This window comes from Dendrobates tinctorius, unplaced genomic scaffold (assembly GCF_039654945.1).
Source record: "Dendrobates tinctorius isolate UK_male_01 unplaced genomic scaffold, ASM3965494v1 ptg000008l, whole genome shotgun sequence".
Lineage (NCBI taxonomy): Eukaryota > Metazoa > Chordata > Amphibia > Anura > Dendrobatidae > Dendrobates > Dendrobates tinctorius.
Genome location: NW_027361676.1, coordinates 3,118,071 through 3,141,221, shown reverse-complemented (window position 1 = coordinate 3,141,221; position 23,151 = coordinate 3,118,071).

Here is a 23,151-nt window from a genome sequence, read left to right as displayed (position 1 = left end):
ACTTTTCAAAAGCTTTTGATACGGTGCCACACAAAAGGTTGATACATAAAATGAGAACAATGGGGATAGGGGAAAATATGTGTAGGTGGGTTAAGAGCTGGCTCAGGGATAGGAAACAAAGGGTGGTTATTAATGGAGCACACTCGGACTGGGTCACGGTTAGCAGTGGGGTACCACAGGGGTCAGTTTTGGGCCCGCTTCTTTTTAACATATTTATTAATGACCTTGTAGGGGGCATTGAGAGTAGAATTTCAATATTTGCAGATGACACTAAACTCTGCAAGGTAATCAATACAGAGGAGGACAATTTTATATTACAGGAGGATTTATGTAAACTAGAAGCTTGGGCTGATAAATGGCAAATGAGCTTTAATGGGGATAAATGTAAGGTCATGCACTTGGGTAGAACAAATAAGATGTATAATTATGTGCTTAATTGTAAAACACTAGGCAAAACTGTCACTGAAAAGGACCTGGGTGTATGGGTGGACGACAAACTTACATTTAGTGGCCAGTGTCAGGCAGCTGCTGCAAAGGCAAATAAAATAAAGGGATGCATTAAAAGAAGCATAGATAATCATGATGAGAACATAATTTTACCTCTATATAAGTCACTAGTACGACCACACTTAGAATACGGTGTACAGTTCTCGTCTCCGGTGTATAAGAAAGACATAGCTGAACTGGAGCGGGTGCAGAGAAGAGCGACCAAGGTTATTAGGGAACTAGGGGGTCTGCAATATCAAGACAAGTTATTACACTTGGGGTTATTTAGTTTGGAGAATCGAAGGCTTAGGGGTGATCTTATTACAATGTATAAATATATGCGAGGACAATACAAAGACCTTTCTAATGATCTTTTTACTCTTAGACCTGTGACGGGGACAAGGGGGCATCCTCTACGTCTGGAGGAAAGAAGGTTTAAGCATACTCACAGACGTGGATTCTTTACTGTAAGAGCAGTGAGACTATGGAACTCTCTGCCATATGATGTTGTAATGAGTGATTCCCTATTAAAATTTAAGAAGGGACTGGATGCCTTTCTTGAAAAGTATAATGTTACAGGGTATATACACTAGTTTCCATAATATTGCGTTGATCCAGGGAGCTAGTCTGATTGCCGTATATGGAGTCGGGAAGGAATTTTTTTTCCCCAATGTGAAGCTTACTGTTTGCCACATGGGTTTTTTTTGCCTTCCTCTGGATCAACATGTTAGGGCAGGTTAGGACAGGATATGGGTTGAACTAGATGGACTTAAAGTCTCCCTTCAACCTTAATAACTATGTTACTAAGTTACTATGTTACTTATATTAAATGATTTATAATTGTATCTCGTATCTTTTTTTTTTTGTTGTTGCTGATTGGCTGGGGTGTGTTTGTTCCCTCATGTTCCTTAAGTATGCAAGTGTGATATGTGCTCTTGTTTGGTGTTTGTGCTTATTTTTATACTGTGTTTCATGTATAAACCATGTCCGACTGTTTTTTGCTTTGTGTTTTTTATATATGTGGATGACAGGTATCCTTGTATTGTGTCTTCTCTTATTCTGCCATATGTGTTTGCATAACTTCTTGTCTCTGGTGCAGACCTCTGCCTGATACAGGCTTTTTTCACTGTGCCAATGGCAACATACTTCCATGAGGGATCCCTCTTCTACTCATTTGCGTTCCAGGGCACACTATATGCGTCCCACTGGACACATGCACCCTGTATATGGTGATGCAGAGACGTCTGCTCACCGCATCTCGGGCTTCATGCCTACTTCCGCCTCCCCCCGCTGACTTCTTGTTCTAGCCCTGCCCACATTGCGGCCGCTGCCTTCTCACACCTGTGCCTCCTGTAGCTGATTTTTTAAGGTATTTATCAGTGGTTTGGTCACAAAGCCGACAAAGCCGTACCTGCTACGGCAATACGCGTGGGGCCACCGTTCGGGTCCCCAGGATGGGTCCTGCCGTTCCTTGTGCATGCATGATTTTGGTCTGATCATCCTTTTGCCTTTTATGCTCTCACCATGAATCATTTATTGTGGCTACTGCTCCCAGGTCTATTGTGACCGCTGCTCTGTGGCTATACTTAGCCCACATGCTATGGTTTGGAATGCATTCATCTCTAGATGCTCATTTGTGGGATTGATCATATCTACACTATTATTGTGAACCTTTTATACCGGTCTTTATTATTATATATATGTTACTTGCAATCTTCTGGTTCCTACTCCTGAAGCAGCCTGGCAGTTCAGCAGCTAGTACCATTATATATTATGTTACTTTGATGGATTTTTCGCACTAGCCTTAGCCTAAGCAAGCATTGTTCTTTGCAGTGCATATTTGCTCATTGGGTCTCCTGCATGATTTTTTCTATTGTATTATATTATGCGACATGTCTGCACATTGGCAGGTAACCGGTTCTGGGTCCTTGTTTTTAATTGTGTTTTATCATTCACTTTTCTATTGTGTGTACCCATAAAGCCTTGTTTTCACTACTTTGTTTATTAATTGGTGTAATGTGCATGTTATGGTACTGCTTTCTTTTCTCTTTTTAGCATATATTTTTACTACCAATTTGCACCTCCCTCCATTTGCTACATCAATAGTGCGCCCTTTTTCTTATATATACTTTGCTTTACCTCCTCCCTGTTTATGAAGTCTGATTCTAGCAAATAAGTTGTATCCTTGTAGCCTTGTAATCCAATCATTTGTATTGTCCCACCAAGTTTCAGTGATTCCAATGACATCATATTTCTTTTCCTGCGTTAGTAGTTCCAATTCTCCTTGATAAAGATCATTGCGATCGAAATGTTGCCACAGAAGGCGGATTAATTGTGAAGTTTCTTTTCACCACTGTGTGGAGCGCTGTTTTTTGATTATTATGATTTTTAGTAAATCAGTCTCCATTTGAACATTCCTTCCGCTTCCAAAATGTTACATGAAGTGCCTTAGAAAACTGGTAAAAAAAATCCTATATTGAGTTTACAGTTTGGTAGATGTTTCAGAAACTATTTACAAACCTATAAGAAAGTTGTATATTTTAGTCTTCAATTTCTATTTTTTAGGAAACTAACATTTTAATGAATGCCCTAAATGTGATCTTAATAGGCTTGATCATCCTCAGTTGGCATATACTGTATATTTCCATTTTCAAACAGTGTTTTAGAAAAAAAATCTTCAACACAGAAGTTTCATCAATATTTGCATTTTTAGCAGTATCGATAAAATCATAATGATGGACATTGGTTTATAAACCAACTCTGCTTTTAACCGATAATCATAAGAGTTAACAAGTGCAGCATTTCCATAAAAGGTCAGCATTTTCTCACTTCTATTTGGAAATTAACTTTTAGAAAGCTAACCACATTGAATGTGCATTGTTGTCTGTATTGTTTTCAGTCTGAAACAATACATCTTACTCTCATTAACTGCTGCAGACCTTTTCAATTTGGCAACTGCTGTGAACCTAACTCGCATCTTGACAAAGACTATGCTATACTACTGATCACTTAAGTCTATGGGGTGTCTGTCCTTGTAGGGTGCACTGATATAGTTTTTAGCAGCCCTCCTGATCTAACAATATGGATGTCATTAGTAAGCTGTGAGCTACAATGTGCATTACAAGTATCTGGTGCCCGATGCAAGCCTGTACTAAATTGGTTTTGTGACTTGGTGTTGGTAAGCAAGGTTGCCTTTTTATATGCTATATGTCTAAAGAATAAGCAAACTGCTTGCCTCAAAAAAAAGAACGTTTCCAGTATGGTTGACCAAGGTATGTAAATTGGCTTCCTAGAAATTGGTGACTTTGAGTAACTTGCCAGATAATACAGGTGCTTCTCACAAAATTAGAATATTATCAAAATAGTCAATTTATTTCAATTCTTCAATACAAAAAGTGAATCTCATATTATATAATACAAAAAAAAATAAACCAGCGGCGCTAGTGTATAAAATTGATTCAGCAGCAAGTAAGAATCCCCACACCACAAGGGATAAAATTGAATAATAAATCATGCAAATAATACTCGCGCTGTGAATCAATAAAAATAAACATATTTACCTGTGTTGTTGATGCAGTGGACTCATAAGCAATAGATGCTAAGAAGATAAAAAAGAGAAGTTTGATTGATCAAACTACAAGGGAAAAAAAGAGAGGACAGATGTATTAAATGTAGTTATACAGAACCAGATTACCTAGTAAGAATAAAAACTATAACAGGGTTGCGCTCTAATATTTAAAAACAGCTACTACTGATATAACTGTGCTGATGTGAATAAAATCAAATATAATGGAGGAACCATAAATAATAAAGGTGCCTTAAGTGTGGTCCGAACTTAACCCCAATATATCAAATACCTCTAAAGAGGAGTGCGGATAAAATCACCAGATTGTTCACCACTACAAGTGGTCTTTTGAGAAGTGGCACTAGAATGTCAATAGTTACAAACCAATGGCAGGTACTTAGCTTGAGGAGACTCTCGGCTATTAGAAGTAAACAAATAAGTCCCCGAGCTCTGTTCCAGCCGGTAACAGGCTCTATGTACAGACTGACATCCGGTACTCCTCAGATAATAGCAAACTCCATGTGGATTGCGTAGAAGCGGGGAAATAGATGCAAATGCTGAAAGCTCACCAGAATTAGCGATGTCAAGCAGCGGTAATCACGCCAGCCGCATTGCAGAATACAGGCGCATGCAGTCAGTGTGGTGTATGTCCGACAGGACCTTCGGTGACGATTCAGGTCACGTGACGCGCGCAGTCACGTGACACCCAGCTACAGAGTGCTGCGTGAGCCAAACTTCCAACTAGTTTCGGAATAGCATGGATTCCTTCTTCAGGGATGGCTCATCCTGCACTCAATGGGATTAAATACCCTTGGCTCAGCAAATATATAGCTAATTATATTCAAACATTTCTTAATATGGGTCATCAGGTGGTACCTAAAATTACCTCTAAAAATATGAGTACTGTGAAAGAATCACTTAAATGGCTAGAACAAGTGTTATTGAAAGAAATGAGGGATCTTTGGGAGGTGGTCACTTTGGAAAGATATTTAGCCTATGACTGCATCCCAAAGGGTTTATTAATCAAAAAAAATCTTTCTGGGGATATAGGAGGTGAAGTTACTCTCATGGAATGGGACTCTCTACTTAAAAGCTTTTCTAAACAGGCTGTTTCCTTTATCATTAGTAAAAGAAAGAAACAACTTCTGGCCAGTAAGAATGAGATCTCTAAATTATTTAAGGATATTGATCCTTTCAAAGATCGCCCTGAGATTAGGAATTTATCAAATAGTATTAAAAACCGTCTCATTGCTAAAGAAAAGGAAATTATTGAGAAGAAAAAACAGAAATTCGGGACAGATGCAATTCCGGATTATGAATTCCGATATCTGGAGGATGATCAGGAATTTGAGCTTGTTGATCAAACTGGCGATAGCCAACTACCAGTTAATATATCCGAGGAGCAATTCTCTATACATCAATCTCCGATAGGCACAGATTCACTTAATCAAATCAGTCAACCTGAGATTAGTACTGATCCTCAACCCCTTAGCTCCCTTCTACAGAATGCAGAGCCTTATACCATTACCCCTACTCCTACCAATAACCATGTCGTTGTTTTAGACACAATAACTGAGTCTCCAACTATAGCATCACCAGAACCGCAAACTAGCTCAGGCATAAGATCACAAAGAGGGAGCACCACTACTAATAAACGATCACAAAATAATCGGAAGACTATTAATTCATTTTTTCAATTAAATCAAAGAAAAAACGCACTAGGGGCACCGGGGGGGGGGGGGGGGGAAACTCTCCCAAAAAAAGAAGATACGTAAGGAAATAGTGGATCAGGATCAAAAATCTTTTAACCTTAGCAAACATGTACAGTTGTGGACAAAAGTATTGACACCCCTGCAATTCTGTCAGATAATACTCAGTTTCTTCCTGAAAATAATTGCAAACACAAATTCTTTCGTATTATTATCTTCATTTAATCTGTCTTAAGTGAAAAAACACAAAAGGAATTGTCCTATAGCCAAATTGGATATAATTCCACACCAAACATAAAAAAGAGGGTGGCCAAAAGTATTGGCACTGTTCGAAAAATCATGTGATGCTTCTCTAATTTGTGTAATTAACAGCACCTGTAACTTACCTGTGTCACCTAACAGGTGTTGGCAATAACTAAATCACACTTTCAGCCAGTTGACATGGATTAAAGTTGACTCAACCTCTGTCCTGTGTCCTTGTGTGTACCACATTGAGCATGGAGAAAAGAAAGAAGGCCAAAGAACTGTCTGAGGACTTGAGAAACCATATTGTGAGGAAGCATGAGCAATCTCAAGGCTACAAGTCCATCTCCAAAGACCTGAATGTTCCTGTGTCTACCGTGCGCAGTGTCATCAAGAAGTTTAAAGCCCATGGCACTGTGGCTAACCTCCCTAGATGTGGACGGAAAAGAAAAATTGACAAGAGATTTCAACGCCAGATTGTGCGGATGTTGGATAAAGAACCTCGACTAACATCCAAACAAGTTCAAGCTGCCCTGCAGTCCGAGGGTACAGCAGTGTCAACCCGTACTATCCGTCGGCGTCTGAATGAAAAGGGACTGTATGGTAGGAGACCCAGGAAGACCCCACTTCTTACCCCGAGACATAAAAAAGCCAGGCTGGAGTTTGCCAAAACTTACCTGAAAAAGCCTAAAACGTTTTGGAAGAATGTTCTCTGGTCAGATGAGACAAAAGTAGAGCTTTTTCGGCAAAGGCATCAACATGGAGTTTACAGGAGAAGAAAAAGGCATTCAAAGAAAAGAACACGGTCCCTACAGTCAAACATGGCGGAGGTTCCCTGATGTTTTGGGGTTGCTTTGCTGCCTCTGGCACAGGACTTCTTGACCGTGTGCATGGCATTATAAAGTCTGAAGACTACCAACAAATTTTGCAGCATAATGTAGGGCCCAGTGTGAGAAAGCTGGGTCTCCCTCAGAGGTCATGGGTCTTCCAGCAGGACAATGACCCAAAACACACTTCAAAAAGCACTAAAAAATGGTTTGAGAGAAAGCACTGGAGACTTCAAAGGTAGCCAGCAATGAGTCCAGACCTGAATCCCATAGAACACCTGTGGAGAGATCTAAAAATGGCAGTTTGGAGAAGGCACCCTTCAAATATCAGGGACCTGGAGCAGTTTGCCAAAGAAGAATGGTCTAAAATTCCAGCAGAGCATTGTAAGAAACTCATTGATGGTTACCGAAAGCGGTTGATCGCAGTTATTTTGGCTAAAGGTTGTGCAACCAAGTATTAGGCTGAGGGTGCCAATACTTTTGTCTGGCCCATTTTTGGAGTTTTGCGTGAAATTTTCAATGTTTTGCTTTTTGCTTCATTCTCTTTTGTGTTTTTTCATTTAAGACAAATTAAATGAAGATAATAATACCAAAGAATTTGTGTTTGCAATCATTTTCAGGAAGAAACTGAGTATTAGCTGACAGAATTGCAGGGGTGTCAATACTTTTGGCCACAACTGTACTTACCAATAATGAATTATCTTTACTAGGGAAAGGCTTAAAGTTTGCACCAGCAGCTAAGTTTAATAAATTTCAGGCCTTCATTGGTATTAAGCAGTTTATGCATAAATTAGCTCTTAAAAAACATTTTAACAAAAAGTCCCAAGTAGATAGTGATGTATTTTCAGATACTGAACATTCATCCAAGTTCACTTCTTTACGCCCTAAATCGAAATTTAACCCATTAAATGAGTATTCTGATGTGTTTGAATCATTTAAAAAAATGTTATTTATGACCTAAGGAAGGTCAGTAACAAAAAATGCTCAACCATTAAGTATAACCTGTCTTATAAGGAACTGAATGCCATTCGTGAATTACAACAAAAGAAAGATATAGTCATCTGCCCTGCGGATAAAGGGGGTAGTATTATTATTATGGATTATTCCAATTATAATATGGAGGGTCTCCGTCTTTTGGGTGATAAACGATCATATAAGATAATGAACAATGACCCACTCCAAAAAGTTTGTGAATGAACTTAAAGGTTTATTAATGAAGGGGTTAAATAATGGGGTAATTAATAAACAGGAGTTTGATTATATTTACACCCCCTCACCCAGAATTGCAGTTTTTACCATATACCGAAGATCCATAAAGATCAGAGTAATCCACCTGGGCGTCCTATTATTTCTGGGATTGGTAATTTGACTTCGAATTTATCCCATTACGTTGACTATCATCTTCAGAGAATAGTGCCTAGCCTTCCATCTTATTTGATGGACAGTAAACATATTGTACAGATCCTAAAGGATATACAGTGGCAGGACCGCTATATTTTGGGTACGCTTTATATCACTTCCCTTTATACAGTCATTCAGCACGACAAGGGAATTGAGGCAATGACTCATTTTTTAAGTAAATCACAGTTATTCACTCCAGAAAAGGTAGATTTTATTAGGATATGTGCTCTTTTTATCCTTTCCCATAATTATTTCAGGTACGAGGAGAACCTCTACACCCAGCAGTGGGGCACAGCCATGGGTACCAGATTCGTGCCAGGCTATGCTAACCTCTATGTGGGCAGGTGGGAGGAGCTCCACATTTGCCAAGGTGGCGGCCTGTGCTCGGGTCTGGTCCTGTGGCTGTGCTTCATTGATGACATTTTTTTTATTTCGGAGGGGGTGACTCCTCTCAACAACAGTTTTTAACTATTATTAATAAAAACGAGTTTTATTTACACTTCACTGCTACCATCAGAAAGACTAGTTTACACTTTTTGGACCTCAACATTTTTATTGATCATGGCAAAATTCAAACTCATATTTATAATAAACCTACTGATTCAAACAGTTATATTTCGATGACCAGTTGTCACCTTCCAAGATGGCTGCTTAATGTTCTGCGCAGCCAATTCATGAGAGCACACCGCAATTGCTCTAGTCCCACACAGTATGACTGAGGGGCAGATGCTCTCACCAGAAAATTTTTAAATAAAGGTTATGATTACCATCATTTAAAAGATACTCAGGTCATGGTAAAAGAGATCCCTCGAGACCAATTACTTTATACTAACCAACCAATAGGTGAACATGATCCTAAGGAAATTGAGCAGATATCTATACCAGTTATCATGCAGTATAATTCAAATATTCATTTATTCAAAAAAATTGTCAATAAACTGTTAGGGACGGTGGACACGCAAAATAAAAATATAAATAAAGCGTGTTCGCCGCCCGGGGTCCACCGTGCCGCAGGTGTAAAAAACGCTGCTAGAGAGGCAGAGCACAAGGGCGGTAATGTGCACAGGGTTTTAACTGCACCCAGTGCACTAAAGCAAGCTCTGTTAGAGACACAGAGCTGCAAGCTTTAAAGCATGCAAAACCGCTGAGTTTGTTCTAGGTCACAAACTCCAGCGGAGCAGACATGGTATTTAAAAGTCACAGGAGAAGCCTTAGACATCAGGACTACTCCATCTAGACCTACCGTAAACTGAAAAGTGGAACGTCGCAACTGCGAACGTCAAACAAACTGCAACCGCAGCGCGGCGATAACTGAGCCGCAGGAAAAGCACCGCTATGCTGCAAGCGCGATGCAGGACGCTAGCTGCTGGCAAAGATGAAGCTTGAGCGCGCTGGCGCTAATACTGGCTGATGCCCAATCACTCACACAAACGTATTATCAGAGGGAAGGGGTTTCATAATGTCAGTCACCAGTCCAAGCATCCATCACCATACACACAGCAGCAGTATGAAAAATACTAGCGCATGGCGGAACAGCCATGCGCACTTTTTATAGTGACCGGGACCTTCCGGAAATATCCAGAGCCCTGAGCTGAACCAATGGAATCAGGAACAGGACCTGAGCACCTGACTCCTGAACTCCAATGGGAGCTCATTCCAGGAGCATGCTCAGAAGCTGGCTGAAAGGACTTGGCCTCTGGAGACAAATGTGGGGATATGGATCTCTGCATAAGTATGGCAGGGCACAGATTCCTAACATAAACATTAGGACCTATTAAAAGAAGATAAGATAATTGGAGACAAATTATCTTATCATCCACGTTTTGTTTTTAAAAAGGCTAGGAAACTAGGCAACATTATTGCCCCTACAGTACGGAACTCCACTTTTCTATGTGTTACTTTGGGCCCCTTTAAGGAATCATTCAAAGGTTTTTTTCCTTGTAAAAAGTGCAAGATGTGCAAGACACTCAATCTCAACAAACAGAAGTGCACAACTTCGAATGACAATACACAATTCCCAATAACTGATTTTATCACATGCACTACTCATGGTGTCATTTATGTTATAGAGTGTCTGTGCAAAAAAATGTATGTGGGACGTACTAAGCGCCCACTTAATAAACGTATAGGGGAACATCTTCATAATATAAGGTCTAAGTTTGATAATCACCACCTATCTAAACATTTTTCATCTTTTCATAAGGGGTCTATACGGGGTATTAAGATAATGGGCATTAAAAAGGTCCATAAACATTAGCGTAGCGGCGATTATATTAAATTAATGTCAAAAGAAGAAACCAGGTGGATTTTCGAACTGGACGCCCTAAAACCGAGGGGTCTCAAAAATGAGGTGGAACTATTCACTTTTGATTAATAGATAACATTCGCTTTCATTAGCTATTCATTGCTGAGCCAAGGGTATTTAATCCCATTGAGTGCAGGATGAGCCAACCCTGAAGAAGGAATCCGTGCTATTCCAAAACTAGTTGGAAGTTTGGCTCACGCAGCACTCTGTAGCTGGGTATCAAGTGACTGCGCGCGTCACGTGACCCGAATCGTCACCTAAGGTCCTGTCGGACATACACCACGCTGACTGCGTGCACCTGTATTCTGCAATGCAGCTGGCATTGTGATTATCGCTGCTTGACATCGCTAATTCTGGTGAGTGTTCAGCATTTGCATCTATTTCCCCGCTTCTACGCTATCCACATGGAGTCTGCTATTATCTGAGGAGTACCGGATGTCAGTCTGTACATAGAGCCTGTTACCGGCCAGAACAGCGCTCGGGGACTTATTTGTTTATTTCTAATAGCCGAGAGTCTCCTCAAGCTAAGTACATGCCATCGGCTTCTACCTATTGACATTCTAGAGCCACTTCTCAAAAGACCACTTGTAGTGGTGAACAATCTGGTGATTGTATCCGCAGTCCTCTTTAGAGGTATTTGATATATTGGGGTTAAGTTCGGACCACACTTAAGGCACCTTTATTATTTATGGTTCCTCCATTATATTTGATTTTGCTCACATCAGCACAGTTATATCAGTAGTAGCTGTTTTTAAATATTAGAGTGCAACCCTGTTATAGTTTTTATTCTTACTGGGTAATCTGGTTCTGTATAACTACATTTAATACGTCTGTCCTCTCTTTTTTTCCCTTGTAGTTTGATCAATCAAACTTCTCTTTTTTATCTTCTTAGCATCTAATGCTTATGAGTCCACTGCATCAACAACACAGGTAAATATGTTTATTTTTTATTGATTCACAGCGCAAGTATTATTTGCATGTTTCATATACAGTACATGAACAGCAATGCCTGTGCCAATGATAGAATAGCCATAAAAAATAATTATAATTAAAAGCCAAGTAACTACTAAAGACAGGTCATACACAGATCCAAAAATACCTTTGCTCAGCAAAGCGTTGAGCACTAGAAAGTTCTTGACTATGAGGATCCAATAGAAGAGCACCGGTACATGCGGCAACACAGGTAGGAATATAAATTTCCAAATGCTCCAAACACAAGGTGATATCGTGGGTATTGGACGCTGTCCCGGCCGGTGACAGACGTCCCGCTTACCGCGTGCCAGCCACTAGAAGAAGACGGTAAGGGCACAGCGTGTAAGCTGTAGCCAGCGAGGTGAAGCAGAAACCTGCAGGACCTCACGTGACGTCACGGTCACATGTAAGATCACGTGACTGGCTAAGGAGCGCTGTATAGACCACACTAATGTCTTACATGTTTCGGAATTCACGGATTCCTTCCTTGTTTCAAGAATATAATGCTGTCTGCAGGACTTGCAGGGCACAAATCAGATTACTAAAGCTGACAATGAATTGAGGCTTGCAAGAGACGTCAAAAGCAATAATAAAGGATTTTGGGGATATGTCAAAAGTAAAAGAAAAGTCAAAGATGCTATAGGATTTTTACAGGACGAAAATGATGAAATGGTAAGACAGGATGTTGAGAAGGGTGAACTTTTAAATTGCTATTTTGCATCTGTTTTCTCTCAGAAAGGAAATGTATCATCAACTGTTCTTCACTGTCCTATTAAGGGAATAGAAGAATCCAGGATATCTATAAACAGAAAGATAGTGAAGAAGCACTTAGCTAACCTAAATGAATTCAAGTCTCCAGGTCCAGATGAATTACAACCCAGAGTACTGAAGGAGATAGCAGAAGAAATTTTTGAACCACTCTCCATAATCTTTGAAAATTCTTGGAGAACAGAAGTCCCAGAAGACTGGAGAAGATCAAATGTTGTTCCTATCTTGAAAAAGGGGAAGAAGGTGGACCCAGGCAACTATAGGCAGGTGAGTCTGACTTCTATACCAGGAAAGATCTTTGAACAAATTATTAAACTATATGTATGTAAGTACCTGGATAAGAATGAAGTGATTAGCCAGAATCAGCATGGGTTTGTAGCTAATAAGTCATATCAGGCTAACATAATTTCCTTCTATGACAGAATCACTGATTGGGTGGATCAGGGAAATGCTGCAGATATAGTATATCTTGACTTCAGCAGAGTATTTGACAAAGTATCTCACACAATCCTTATTGAAAAAATGGCTAAGTATAGAATGGAGAAGGCAACTGTTAGGTGGATTCATAACTGGCTTAGTGATCGGACCCAAAGTGTGGTCGTAAATTGCTGCACATCCAGTTGGAAGAATGTCTCAAGTGGGGTACCACAGGGCTCTGTCCTGGGCCCTTTATTGTTCAACATCTCTATCAACGATTTAGATGAAGGAATTGAGGGTAAACTGATTAAATTTGCTGATGACACAAAGCTAGGAGGGATAACTAATACTAGAGAAGAGAGAGAGAGGATTCAAAAAGACATAAATAAACTGGAGCAGTGGGCAGCAACTAACAGAATGGATTTTGACAGGGAAAAATGCAAAGTACTACATCTGGCAATAAAAATGAAAAAAGCATATACAGAATGGGAGGAATAGGGCTAAGCAACAGCACATGTGAAAAAGACTTGGGTATACTAATAGATCACAGACTGAATATGAGTCAACAGTGTGATGCAGCAGCAAAAAAGGCAAATGCAATTCTAGGATGTATTAACAGAAGCATACAGTCTAGATCACGTGAAGTCATTGCCCTCTACTCCTCTTTGGTCAGACCTCATCTGGAATACTGTGTCCAGTTTTGGGTGCCACATTTTAAAAAAGACATCAACAAACTGAAGCAAGTTCAGAAAAGAGCGACCAGAATGGTGACCGGTCTGCAAACCCTGTCTTATGAGGAAAGGTTGCAGGATTTGGGAATGTTTAGCTTGCAGAAGAGAAGACTGAGAGGAGACTTAATAGCTCTCTACAAATATCTCAAGGGCTGTCACATTGTAGAAGGATCATCTTTATTCTCATTTGCACAAGGAAAGACTAGAAGCAATGGGATGAAACTGAATGGGAGGAGACACAGATTAGATATTAGAAAAAACTTTTTTTCTGTTAGAGTGATCAATGAGTGGAACAGGCTGCCACGAGAGGTGTTGAGTTCTCCTTCAATAGAAGTCTTCAAACAGAGGCTGGACAGACATCTATCTGGGATGATTTAGCAAATCCTGCTTTGAGCAGAGGGTTGGACCAGATGACCCAGGAGGTCCCTTCCAACTCAACGATTTTATGATATACTTATCCAGGTGATATGCTAGGCTAGTCATTGCAGTATCATGAACAATAGAAGGATACAAGCCTATGACATCACAAGATAATCATTTATAGTTTTTTTTGCCATTTAAAAGTACTGAAAATGGTGGCAATATATTTGGAGTCTCTTATGTGACTAGGTGTGGATTGTACCAGGGGTTGAAAATAATGATCCACCCAGGAACCCAAGAGCTCCCCCAGAGACCCTATGCCAGCCACGATTGGTCTCATGGGTGGAGGAAATATATTTTTATGTATCTTGGGGAGCGCATGATAAACTTGAACTACTGGGTGATCATTAAAGAGATAATACATAATTTTTTTGTCAAATACCTTCATATAAGATAAGTTAAAATAAGATAATCCTTTAATCGTCCCACCATGGGGAAATTCAGAGCATTACAGCAGCAAGGCAGGAACAAGTACAGATAGAGATGCATAAAGGCTTTACATTAACAGTAGGTACTAGGCACATATACAAAAAAAAAGATATAACCGGGCTATCACAACTTTGGATCTATCAGTTCACTGTTTGGGTCATTCTCCGTTTTGGACAGTGCTGGTTATACAGCCTAACTGCAGCAGGAAGGAAGGACTTTCGATAGCGCTCCCTCTCACATTTAGGATGAAGTAGCCGGTCACTGACAGTACTGCACATCTTTGTCACGGTCTCATGCATGGGATGGGAATCATTCTGCACCATGTAGCTCACCTTGGCCAGTATCCTCCTGTCGCCTACTTCCTGAACTGGATCAAGGGGGTATCCCAGGACAGAGCTGGCCCTTCTAGTCAGTTTGTCCAGCCTTTTCCTGTCCCTGGTTGATATGCCACTACCCCAGCACGCCACACCAAAGAAGATGACTGATGCCACAACAGAGTTGAAGAAGGATGCAAGGAGTGCCCCCTAACTCCGAAGGCTCTCAGCCTTCTGAGCAGATAAAGCCTACTGTGGCCCTTCCTGTACACTGCATCCAAGTGATGGGCCCAGTCAAGCTTATTATTGAGGATCACACCAAGGTACTTATAGGTGTCGACTATCTCAATGTCATTTCCCTGAATGTTCACCACTACTGGTGGATTTTTTCCCTTGCGAAAGTCCACCATCAATTCCTTGGTCTTCCCTGAATTAATCCTAAGGTGGTTCCTCTGACACCACTCCACAAAAGCTTGGTTAGTATCTCTGTACTCTCTTTCATCTCCTCCTGTGATGAGGCCTACTATTGCAGAGTCATCAGAATACTTCTGTAAGTAGCAGCTAGATGAGTTGCACTTAAAATCCGCAGTGTACAGTGTGAAGAGAAAAGGGGCAAGAACTGTACCTTGAGGTGCCCCTGTATTGCAGATCACCGTGTCTGACACACTGTCCCGAACCTTTACAAACTGAGGTCGGTTCGTGAGGTAGTTAAGGATCCAGGTGGAGAGTTGGAGGTCCACGCCAACAAGGCCCAGCTTGTCTCTCAGTAGACCTGGCTGTATGGTATTAAAAGCACTAGAGAAATTGAAGAACATTATTCTCACAGTGTTCCCAGATTTCTCCAGGTGAGAGAGAGTCCTATCTAGAAGGTGGATAATGGCATCATCCACACCAATACCCGGCCTGTAGGCAAACTGGAGAGGGTCCATATCCAAGCTCACTAGAGGACGAAGACGTGTGAGAACCAATCTCCCTAGTACCTTCATCAGGTGTGATGTCAATGCTACAGGTCTATAGTCATTAAGGTCTTTCGGATAAAGTTTCTTCGGAACTGGTACCACACACGATAATTTCCACAGTTGTGGTACTATACCTATTCTCAGGCTCATATTGAACAGATATGTAATGATCTCACTCAGCTGGTGCCCGCAGCTTTTGATTAGCCTTGCACTGATGCCGTCAGGACCTGCAGCCTTCAAAACTTTGATCTTATCCAGTTCTTTTGCAACCTGGGTACTTGTGAAGAACAGACCCTGGCTCAGTTGACAAGTTGCAGCAGGGGGTGAGGTTATTGTAGCAGAGAGGTGTGAATGGTATGCAGGGGCAGGAGCAGCCAGTGTGTGATTAAATCTGTTAAAGAATAGATTAAGTTCATTAAGCCCCTCTTTATCTACAACCATCCTGGAGACAGTCTGTCTATGCCCAGATATAGACTTTAGACCCTCCCAGACTTCATGAATCCTTTTCTGTGACAATTTCAGTTCAATCTTTCTCTTATAATTAGCCTTTCCCTGCCTGATTAGATTCTTCAGATCTTTATGCACCTCTCTCAGCCTGCCCTTGTCACCTGATCTGAAGGCCAACTTCTTCTCTTTGAGAAGAGCCTTTATTCCGGGGCTGATCCATGGTTTATTGTTAGAGAAGCACCTCACCACGGGTACGTGTTGTCTACACAGATATTAATGTAGTCCGTTATACAGTGTGTGAGACCATCCATGTCATCACCATAGGAATCTTGCAGCACATCCCAAGTGGTTGTTTCAAAGCAGTCTCTCAGAGCATCATCACTCTCCTCAGTCCATATCCTCACTGTGCGAGTGACAGCAGGTTCTCTCTGTACAACTGACTTGTACACGGGTTGGAGGTGCACTAGGTTGTGATCTGATCTTCAAAGGCGCGGTAGGGCTGACGAGGCATATGCCCCTCTCACATTGGCAAAGAGTGAGTCCAATATTTTGTTGTCTCTAGTGAGGCAGGTAACATACTGTGTGCAACCGGGTAGTATGGATGCTGGAGACACATGATTGAAGTCTCCCAAAACCAGAAGGAGTGCTTGGGGGTGAAGGCACTGCATCATGCTCACTGTGGATTGTAGGACCTCAGTGGCGGCATCAGCTTTCGCAGAAGGGGGGACATATGCAGCTATCATGATTACATGCTGCGATAGTTCCCTCGGTAAATAAAAAAGGTCTCATGCCCACAGCTAATAGCTCAATGTCCTTACAGCATGTTTGCTCTTTAAACCACGATGTGTCTAGAGTCACACCATCTATCATTCACAAATATCGCCAGCCCTCCGCCTTTCCTCTTACCGCTCTCCCTTGTCCTGTCCGCGCAAATGAGTTTAAAGCCATCCAACGAGACAACAGTGTGAGCCAGGTCTCTGTAAACAGCAACATACTGCACTCCCTTAATTCCCGATGATGTCTGGTCAGCACCGACAGTTCGTCCATCTTATTCCCGAGTGACCTCACATTGCCCATAATGACGGAGGGAAGAGCAGGTCTATAGCGCCTTCTTCTAGCTTTCCTGAGGGCTCCAGCTCTGCAACCTCTTCTCTTAGTCCTCCTTATTTCTGGTAGAATGTCCTCTGGTCTATTAGCAGCATGCTGCCTTGCTGTATCCCTAAGCAGCAGTGTAGCTTCTCTGGAGTAGACAATAGGGTCTTTTTCAGTTCCTGGATTTCCCAACACAATAGATCCAAGTAAAAACAAGGTAAAAAGTCCATCGAAGGTCCAGGTCCTCTTATGGTTTTCCATAGTGCAATGTCCTTTGGAGTAACAATAAAAAAAAAGGAAAAATAGAAAAAATAGAGAAAAAAGGAGAGCAAAGAAGGAGCTACTGTTTCAGCGATATTGCTAGCGATCTCGCTGTGTGTAACGGGGGCTTTACATGTTACAGAAACTGCCCTTACTAAAGTCTCTGACGATCTAACAGCAAAATCTAATGGCCACCACTACTCTCATCTGATTCTCCTGAATGTCCCTGAAACATTTGACACTAAGGACCAACAGCTTCTGCTCTCTGTGCTCCACTCTATTGGTCTCAAGGATACTGCTCTCTCTTGGTTCTTCTTCTATCTCTCTGACCGCACATTCACTGTATCTTTTGCTGGCTTTCTTTCTTCTTCTCCTCTTCCCTTTACTTTTGCAGTTCCTTAGGGTTCAGTTCTAGGACCCCTCCCTTTTTTCTCTTTACACTACCCCTATTCCACAAAATATGGTTTTCAGTACCATCTAAATGCTGATGACACTCAATTATGCAAATCTTCTTCTGTCATCTCACCTTAATACAAAATACCACTAATTGTCTGTCCACTGTCTCTAACATCATGTCCTCGCTCTATCTAAAACAGAATCTGTCAAACACTGACTTCCTTGTGTTTCCACGGCTACAAACTTACCTGAACCTAATATTGCAATTTCTGTGGGCGGTTCTCCCATAACTGCTAAGCAGAATGCTTTTGTCTTTGGGTTATATTTAACTCAGATCTTTCCTTCATTGTCTATATCCGATCACACACTTGCTCATGACACCTGTGTTAGGTGCCAGGATTCTTCCCCTGCACAGGAGGGATCCCAAGCCTTATCTTCTCCTGCGGTATCCCATTCAGTCTCGACCGCAGAGGATGCTGCTCAGCAGAGACGTCAGTCTCAGCATCTTGCTCAAACTCGGGCTGTGCGCTTTGTTACCGCTGCCTCTCCATGTCAAGCTATGGTAACTTGCAATAGACAGCGTGAGCAGTCATTCCTGAGGCTAAGTCCAGGATTCGCTCTACTGAGCATGCTCGTGAGGTAGCGACCTCTCATTGGTGGTCGGCCATCAGCTGCTCAGGTCCTGTGCCGACTCCGGATTAGTCTGCTAGCAAGGTCCTGTCTGATTGGTAATGTCTATAAAAGGATCTTTGGCGTGCCCTTCAGTGCACTAAGACACTGTTAAGGTTTGCGGATAAATAAAAACAATTCTTCACCAGCTGTGCATTTGTTTATTCTGCCTCCCAAAGATAGCAGTAAGGCTTGGCGCACATTTATCCTACGCTCTACGCTGAGCACTTGCATAGGGGTTACCATGTAAAACTCTGAAATACGAGATTCAGACAGAACCACCGGCAGAAGAATCCCTATAATGAGGCAGATGGAGGCATTGTGAACGCCATAGGACCTGTGATCGGCATTGTCTGCCTTTTTTTGTCATGTATAAAAACGCAGTCCACCTTAGCTTTGTGCACCTCTGAAAGGAAGGACAAAGCTGAACAGAGGCCAGACAGAGTCCAGAGTAACTCAGCTGCCTCATTACACTGTGTGCAGAATTATTAGGCAAATGAGTATTTTGATCACTTCATCCTTTTTATACATGTCGTCCTACTGCAAGCTGTATACGCTTGAAAGCCAACTGCCAATTATGTAAATCTGGTGATTTGCATCTCTGTTAAGAGGAGGGGTGTGGTCTAATGACATCAACACCCTATATAAGGTGTGCTTAATTATTAGGCAACTTCCTTTCCTTTGGCAAAATGGGTCAGAAGAGAGATTTGACGGACTCTGAAAAGTCAAAAATTGTGAGATGTCTTGCAGAGGGATGCAGCAGTCTTGAAATTGCCAAACTTTTGAAGCGTGATCACCGAACAATCAAGCGTTTCATAACAAATATCCAACAGGGTCGCAAGAAGCGTGTTGATAAAAGAAAGGTGCAAAATTACTGCCCATGAATTGAGGAAAATCAAGCGTCAAGCTGCCAAGATGCCATTTGCCACCAGTTTTGCCATATTTCAGAGCTGCAACGTTACTGGAGTATCAAAAAGCACAAGGTGTGCCAAACTCAGGGACATGGCCAAGGTAAGGAAGGCTGAAAAACGACCACCTTTGAACAAGAAACATAAAATAAAACATCAAGACTGGGCCAAGAAATACCTTAAGACTGATTTTTCTAAGGTTTTATGGACTGATGAAATAAGAGTGACTCTTGATGGGCCAGATGGTTGGGCCTGAGGCTGGATCAGTAAAGGGTAGAGAGCTCCACTCCGACTCAGACGCCAGCAAGGTGGGGTACTGGTATGGGCTGGTATCATCAAAGATGAACTTGTGGGACCTTTTCGGGTTGAGGATAGAGTGAAGCTCAACTCCCAGACCTACTGCCAGTTTCTGGAAGACACCTTTTTCAAGCAGTGGTACAGGAAGAAGTCGGTATCGCTCAAGAAAAAACATGATTTTCATGCAGGACAATGCTCCATCACATGCATCCAAATACTCCACAGCATGGCTGGCCAGTAAAGGTCTAAAATAAGAAAAAATAACGACATGGCCCCCTTGTTCACCTGATCTGAACCCCATAGAGAACCTGTGGTGCCTCATAAAATGTGTGATCTACAGGGAGGGAAAACAGTACACCTCCCGGAACAGTGTCTGGGAGGCTGTGGTGGCTGCTGCACGCAATGTTGATTGTAAACAAATCAAGCAACTGACAGAATCTGTGGATGGAAGGCTTTTGAGTGTCATTGTAAAGAAAGGTGGCTATATGGGTCACTGATTTTTTTTTGTTTGCTTTTGAATGTCAGAAATGTTTATTTCTAAATTTTGTGTTGTTATATTGGTTTACCTGGTGAAAATAAACAAGTGAGATGGATATATATTTGTTTTTTATTAAGTTGCCTAATAAATCTGCATAGTAATAGTTACCTGCACAAACAGATATCCTCCTAAGATAGCCAAATCAAAAAAAATCCCACTCCAACTTCCAAAAATATTAAGCTCTGATATTTATGAGTCTTTTGGGTTGATTGAGAACATAGTTGTTGTTCAATAATAAAAAGAATCCTCTCAAATACAACTTGCCTAATAATTCTGCACACAGTGTATAGTGAATGGATTGCTCAGGGGTATCATCTGTCACGCAGCTCGGAGATTTAGATGGAAACCCCAAAGTATGTGGTCAGCGTAGAGCTCCGGATCAATGTGATCACTAGTGTTGAGCATTCCGATACCGCAAGTATCGGGTATCGGCCGATACTTGCTGTATCGGAATTCCGATACCGACTTCCGATATTTTTTCAATATCGGAATTCGGCATCGGAATCGGAAGTTCAGTTGATTGACGGCCTGACGTCATCATGATGCGCGGTGTGTGCGCATCATGATGCGCCGTCATTTCGGGCCTTCCGGGGGTCTCTGCCGGCCTGCCGGCAGAGACCGGCAGGCCCCCGGATTCCCACGCAGCAATGGCATAAAGTGAGACTAGGGACTTTTTTTTTTTAAGTGGCGGAGGAATACAGTGCGGAAGGATACCTACCTTCCGTCATTGGATTCCTGCAGCCCGTAGAGAACGGCAGCATCATCTGATGCTGCAGTTCTCTACCCAAGATCGTCGTGGGACACACTCGTGGACTGCTTCGGATCGTGGGTGAGTATTTTTGTGGTTTGTTATGTTAATATTTATTCCGTAGACGACAATGGCTTCGGGGAACAATGTGACAAGTATTGGTAAGTATGTTACTCTATGTTATATGTACTGTATGTCTATGTATGTATTGTATGAATGTATTGTATGTATGTAGTATATATGTGGTATGTATGTAGCATGTAGTATGTATGTAGTATGTATGTAGCATGCATGTAGCATGTAGTATGTATGTAGCATGCATGTAGCATGTAGTATGTATGTAGCATGCATGTAGTATATATGTAGTATGTATGTAGCATGCATGTAGTATATATGTAGTATGTATGTAGCATGCATGTAGTATATATGTAGTATGTATGTAGCATGTAGCATGTAGTATGTATGTAGTATGTATGTAGTATGTATGTGGTATGTATGTAGCATGTAGTATGTATGTAGCATGCATGTAGTATATATGTAGTATGTATGTAGCATGCAGTATATATGTAGTATGTATGTAGTATATATGTGGTATGTATGTAGCATGTAGTATGTATGTAGCATGCATGTAGTATATATGTAGTATGTATGTGGTATGTATGTAGCATGTAGTATGTATGTAGCATGCATGTAGTATATATGTAGTATGTATGTAGTATGTATGTGGTATGTATGTAGAATGCAGTATGTATGTAGCATGCATGTAGTATATATGTAGTATGTATGTAGCATGTATGTAGTATGTAGTATGAATGTAGCATGTATGTAGTATGCATGTTGTATGTATGTAGCATGTAATTTTTTTTTTTTTTTTTACATTTAACACATTAGCCGGATGATGGGACTACTACTGTCCCATCATCGGCTAATGTGTCAATCACTGTCATGGTAGCAGGCATCGCCCGATGGGACTTGTAGTCCCATCGGACGATGCCTGCACAGACCCCCGGAGCCTGCACAGCCCCCCGGCAGGCCGGCACAGCCCCCCGGCAGGCCGGCACAGCCCCCCGGAGCCGGCACAGCCCCCCGGCAGGCCGGCACAGCCCCCCGGAGCCGGCACAGCCCCCCGGCAGGCCGGCACAGCCCCCCGGCAGGCCGGCACAGCCCCCCGGAGCCTGCACAGACCACCGGCAGGCCGGCACAGACCACCGGAGCCTGCACAGACCCCCTGGCAGGCCGGCACAGCCCCCCGAAAGGCCCGTACAGACCCCAGAGAGGCTGTACAAGGGCAGGAAAGGGTTTTTCTTATTCCGATACCGGAAGTCCCATAGACTTGAATGGGACTTCCGGTATCGGAATCGGCGATACCGATACTTTTTTTAAAGATCGGCCGATACCATCCGATACGATACTTTGAAGTATCGGACGGTATCGCTCAACTCTAGTGATCACAAACGTTATGAAAAATGTTCTCAATAAAAGCTTCAACTCAATCCACAAAAAAAATTTCTCACTCAGGTCTGTCATCTAGTAACAAAAATATAGGGGGCTTCCACGTTACTGGCAGCACAAAGGCTATGGATAAGCCAAAAGAAATTCAGCAAATTCTGCACTCCCAAATCCAAATGCCCACCTCACTTCTGAGCCCCAGTGTGCACAAACCACCTTTAGTATTCACATTTGGCAGGGGTATAATTTCCAAAATGGGGTCACTTGGGGGGAAGGGGGATTCTGCTCTCTAGCACTTAGGGGGCTCTGTATATGGAGTCCACAAACTATTCTAGGAAAATCTGCACTCCAGGAGGCAAATAGTGCTCAATCCCTACCATGGCTCTCCATATGGCTAACCAGTACTGTAGAGCCACATATTATGTATTTCTATATTGAGCAGAAATTGTGAGACACATTCTGGTGCCAATTTTACCCACTTCTTGTGTGAAAATGTTAAATCTGGGGCTAAAACAAACTTTAAGTGGTAAAAATGTAATTATTTTTGCTACACTGCCCAATCGTATAAAATTCTGTGACACTCCCTTGGTATCAATATGATCATGACAACCCTAGATTAATTCATTGAGAGGTGTAGTTTGTAAAATGGGGTTACTTATGAGGCATTCTACTGTTCTATCACCTCAGGGGCTCTCTCAGTGGGTCATGGCACCCTCAAACCATAATAGTAAAATCTGAACTATAATATGGTGCTTGGCACTGTGCCTCAAAAGTAGTTTTCTCTCACACATGAGGTACTC